Source organism: Poromitra crassiceps, assembly GCF_964638095.1.
Source record: "Poromitra crassiceps genome assembly, contig: HAP1_SCAFFOLD_171, whole genome shotgun sequence".
In the NCBI taxonomy this organism is placed as follows: Eukaryota; Metazoa; Chordata; class Actinopteri; order Beryciformes; family Melamphaidae; genus Poromitra; species Poromitra crassiceps.
In genome coordinates, this window is record NW_028152206.1 from 349,494 (window position 1) to 355,493 (window position 6,000).

Sequence of the window (6,000 nt, forward strand, 5' to 3'; positions counted from 1 at the left end):
CCATTTGGCCATATCTAATCTATCTATCTATATATCCCCAACATAAATGGGAGCTCGGGCTCTGTGTGTCTGTCCCACTGTGACATCAAACGTGATGTCATAAATCCCACTGTGACATCATCAGTGATGTCATAAATCCCACTGTGACATCATCCGTGATGTCATAAATCCCACTGTGAAAGCACCAGGGATGTCATAAATCCCACTGATGACATCATCAGTGATGTCATAAATCTGACATCATCAGTGATGCTGGTCTCATTCGGTCTCATTGGCCACACAGCAGCCGAGTTGCGGGTGAAGCTGCATGGCCAGCTTGGTGAGCTGCAGGACGGGTGAGGTTTATGGCAAGAATCACTGCCATAAACCATAATATTATTTTATCACCCAGCACTACTTGTACAATAATAACAATAACAATAATAATACTAACAATAATTTGTCTATTTGTCTGGTCTATTTGTGTGCCACAGTGTTTTCGTTCCCCCGGCCATAGAAATGCAGCAGTAGCTAGCAGCCAGAACCTCGCCAGAGCTAGAGAAAAAATAAGAAGCATGGACATACCAAACGAAGTATTCAAATAAGTACTTGAAGAAACTTGCCGGATCCATAACATCACATCTTTGAAGCTTTGGTTCCTGTGTTCCGCCCATAGCCGACGCAGGGAGTCATCATGGCGAACCCGAAGAGCACTGATGGCCGTGCCCACGGCTGAAAACAACAAACCCCACGGCTATTCTCGCTAGCTCTCTCCTAGCTTAGCCTAGCTCTCCACCTCTCCACACACAGCCATCTCTCCCAGGCTCTCACGCAGCTCCCCTCCCCCAGCCAATCCCAGGTGAGCCAGCCTCTCTCTCTCACCTAACCTCGCGCCACCAGGCTCTTCTCAGCGAGAACTCTCACCCAACCCGCGGCGGCCAGCCACGTATTGTTGTAGCAGATTGACAGCCAATGAAATGGCCAGGATTTTCACGTGACATAGGCTACAGTGTTAGAACACTGAGTATGTAATCTACAACTCTTGAGACACAGGTTCGAATCTCACCTGGGGGACACCTTTTTATGATGTAAAGGTTTATTTACCCCACCTCAAACAATTGTCATGCACCATTGCTGATAACTAAAACATGTTTTTAGTCAACATGAACAACAGTTGATTCATTTTAATACAAAAATATCAACTATTACATGATTCACACTGCAGTTTGACAGATGACAGGTGACAGGTGCAAATGAAGTCAGGCACTTTTCTGCTCCCAGTTGAAGTTTTCAATAAAATGTCACATGAGGCAGCTTAGCCTAATATCTACATCAGTTCAGTAGTTTAGTTTGAAATGTGTAGTGGCTATAGCATTTTTTGTACAGATAATTGTAGAGGAAGGCCCAAAGTATAGCATGTAATAGCATAATTATTACACTGCATAAATCATATTGATACTGTACTGAAAACTGTTGCATTCAAAAATGAATTTGATAAACAAACTATTTGACCTATTATAATTGAAAACAAGCTGAGCAATGCCCTTGAAGATGAAATCAAGTGAAACAAATTATTTCCTTAAAATCAATGTTTTATTACGGTAAATCCACTCAATACACATACATACACACATACCATATATACAAGCAAATGAAGTGAATTGGATTAATCAGGACCCCTATTCAGTCCACATTAGAGCCACAGACCTCCATTTGATGAGATTCTGTCTCTCGGGCCCAAATCTGAGAATATGTTTTACTGTCAGATATGATTTTGTCAATCTGTACTGTTGGTAGAGAGATAACAGTGAAACTATGATCAACACAATCATTCTTCTACATTCCCTCATTGTGATAACTTCTTGCAAATGAAATAATGTTGAAATTTGTAACAATTGATCATTTTGCTGGGGACCCTCTGAAATGCCTTCAAGGACCGCATGTTGAGAACCACAGATGTTAAGGGCATGATGGGAAGCACATAAAAACAATGACTGATTCAAATGTGTAATGTATAGTGTTATAATCCTAAAACATCATTTATTTTTCTCTGCTGTCCACCTCTCCTTTTCCATGCCATAGAATGACAAGGCTTGAAATTCACGCCATGTCATTTCTTTTGTCATGCCTTTGTCTTTGTATAAGTCGAGGACTTTACCAGGACAGTAAATGTATTTTCCTCTCACTCCTGGAAACACTGTGTGAACATGTTTGCTGTTTGGGCCCTTAGCTGTGTCCGACAGAAACGGCACATTCTCCCCTGTGGAGAGAATGCTAGTTTCCTTTTCTTTTCAGCTTTGTCCTCCACTCTGCGCTTTGTTAACTGCAGTTCACGCTGAAAGAACTCGGTGTGTGCAAACTCTTCAAAGGCCATTCTGGGATTTGTCAGGCCCTCTGCAGAATAAGCTTTAAACACCTTTGTGGAGCAGTAATGATATCTAACGGGCCCTTGTTGATAAAAGTGATGAATTGATGATCCATCACCTTGGTATCGGGATTTTGGCTGGCCACATGAGAGACATTTTTTTATCTGCCTAGGTTTTTGATGTTGTTGTTGCTGCTGCTGCTGCAATATGTCCTGCACTATTTTATCTATTTTATCCCGTGTTAGTGGCTCTTCAGGTGCTGGTTGTGAGACCAGGTCTGCTGGATTCACAATGGCTGGCGGCAGTGCTACAACTGGGACATGGACTGTCTCGCTTCCCTCAGTTAAACTTTGCCACAGTTTTTGTGTCTGAAAAAGTTTATCTGTACTGGTGTTCAGTGATGAGCTTGTGTTCACCAGTTTAGCCAGGTGTTTTATGTACTGCAAAATATGGTGTTTGGTTGTTGGATGTAGCAGACTGTTTGGATCTGTGGCAGACTGATGGACCATAGTATTGTACTCCTGATCCACAAGCTTCAACATGTTGTTCTGTCCACGGTACTTGTCTAGGAGGCCGTCGATAGCATCTTTCATAGGTGATGTCCAGCGTCGGTGGTCCAACACGAACAGTCGTCCACCAGTCTTGATTGGTCCAGTGCGGGCACTCCTTGGTGAAGACTGCAATGGCAGGGGTGGGGGTGGAATATTTGAGGTTTCTGGAACAAAGAAAATAAAGTTTAATTGATATTTTATTCATATTTATTCAGTTGATGTCCATGAGTATAAAACGTGATTTAAAATGATATTTAAAATGCTGATCCTTGAAATTGGTATCAACTTACCCATTTTAACTCGAGGTTCCATGCTTCCTTGGGACAACATCTGGAGAAACTGGAACACAGGCACAGCAGTGGGTGGTGCTGTGTTTGTGGATGGTGTTGGGCCAGGGGCGAGTGGCACAGCAGTAGGTGGTGCTGTGTTTGTGGATGGTGTTGGGCCAGGGGCGAGTGGCACAGCAGTGGGTGGTGCTGTGTTTGTGGATGGTGTTGGGCCAGGGGCGAGTGGCACAGCAGTGGGTGGTGCTGTGTTTGTGGATGGTGTTGGGCCAGGGGCGAGTGGCACAGCAGTGGGTGGTGCTGTGTTTGTGGATGGTGTTGGGCCAGGGGCGAGTGGCACAGCAGTGGGTGGTGCTGTGTTTGTGGATGGTGTTGGGCCAGGGGCGAGTGGCACAGCAGTGGGTGGTGCTGTGTTTGTGGATGGTGTTGGGCCAGTGGGGAGAGGCATGGACACAGAAGGATCATCTTTGCCACGCACCTTATGTTTGTCCCAATTAAGCAGAACTGGACGACACTCTGGCTCTCTGTATTCAAGGCCAAACCTCTCTCCTGTGTCCCTATCAGAGAGCTGAAGTGCAGGGTACTTCTCCTTTCCCCTTACTCTCTTTGAAGCAGAGTTGAGCTCAGTTATCAGTAATGGATCAAATACAGCTGGGAGGATTACATCTGGCTGCTTGAGGTCCAGAAGCCTTTGGTAGTTCCATCGTGCCACTCCTGTCATGCCCTGGGCCTGGAACAATTCACAGGAAACATGAGTTCCAGTAATCCACTGGGCCTGGTGGAAATGATACCCCTCCTGCTGTGAAGTCCCTCTGACTGGAATCCAGATTGGGACTTTTGCGCCTTCACCAGGGACATGATTAAGCTGCCGAGTTCCCCCATACCTATACATGATTCCCTGTGTGACCTCAGGGTCACTGAGGCACCCACGGAGAATGTGCACCCTCTGGATGCGCCATGTCTTCAGCATGGATGGTTTGAAGAGCGGTGTGTTGTTTGGGTCTGTGGTCAGGTGGAAATGTCGAAGAACGTTCTCCACTCTGTAAACCAGTTCTGTTGGCTGTGGAATTCTAATCCTACAGTGCTGTCTGATGTGCTTTTTTGTAGGATTTGGTGGCTGAATCCCGCAGAACTGATAAGCAGCTTTGAGCTTCTGCAAGTCCTCCTGATCCACGACAGAAAAGGCAGCGGAGAGATCCTGACAAAATGTGCTGTAGAGGGGGTGATGCTCTGAAGTGCACTCCCGTGTGAAACGCCTCATACAGTGAAACAAATCCAACTTGACCACAATGTTGGAGTTGTACTGTGTACGGGATGCACAGGTGTTCTCCACACTCCCAGCAGTGGACTCAGTGATGATGGATGGTGTGGTCCTCCAGGCATCCTCGTAGAGGTGCTCTCCGCGGGCAAGGTCAGGGATTCGGAATGGGGCACAGCAATCCCTGAACACAAGGAGGAGGAACTGATTACTATATATGCTATAAAAAAAATATATAATATAATATATAACCTATTACCCATAGGATTTCAGTAATATTATACCAGTTACTTTATCAAGTAACAAGTTACAATTTGAGTTACCGGTACATTTCTTTTTGATCAAAGCGCATTGAAACAAAGATACAATCATTTCCTAATCAAATTGTGTGTTTTTATGCAACTAATCGCTATAGATGACAATAACAAAGGAAAAGGATAACATTTAGAATTTTGGGCCGGTTTACACCGACTACAATCAGTTTAAATTATATTTCGGGATGGTTCCGGGACGGCGATGTCATTCAGCTACTGCTGTTATTTTGGTGAAAGTAATGCAAAAGTAATGTAATAAATAACGAGTTACTCTACACAGACAGTAATATTGTAAAGTAACATTACTTTCAAATGAAAGTAACTAGTAATATGTAGTATATTCCATTTCGAAAGTAACTTTCCCAACACTGGTTCTGAGTGACAGTAAAAGGACCTGGAGGTATTTCTCACCTGTCTACCCAATGGTAATTGGCCTTCTCCACCCCTGCATCATTGTACCTCTTGGCTAACCCCTGGTACATGGGTTCAACGGACTTCTCTGTCTCAGACTGCACCATCACCCAGGAGACAATCATCCAATTCTCGTTCATAACTGCATAGCTTGACATGGTGCCAGATGACATGGTCACTTTTCGGGCCACCTTCCTGGTGTGATCAGACCGGAAGACCTGTCCAAATGTGCCCTGCAAGATTTTAGTCATCGCTGGTTCTTGGCACTTGTACTCATCAATGAGGCAGTCAGTCAGGTAGAAAGCAGAGACAGAGGTCCCATACCACCCATCTCTGTCAAGATAGGCTCCAAAAGACTGTGGCGTAGACTGTGGCGTGTCGTCCTTCTTCTGCCCATAGACCCCAGCATCAGCATCCCAGAGGTTCTCTATGCTCCAGATGTATGCCAGATGAGCTTGTTCATATTTAAGGTGCATCAGCTCATTTACCTGGTTTGCCATGTCTGAGGGTGACTTGCCAGTGCGCCTCAGCTCCCAAAGCACTGACTTACAAATGGCCTTGTGGTAAGTTAAGGATGCTGGTATAATGTGTGTGAACCGCTTTGGCAGCTTATCCAGCCACAGAGGATTGTCAGCAAACCAAATCTTCTGGCACGCCCTGCAGCGAAGGCGTGAAGCAAATATGTAGTATTGTCCACTCGTGCCAACGATCACTCGAGGCCTACCAACACCGCCTGAGACAATATCTGGCATTGGACAACCATGAAGACACGGGAGGACGTAATTATTTCTCAGTCTCACCATGATGTCATTCTCTGGTTTCCAAATAAAAAATGGA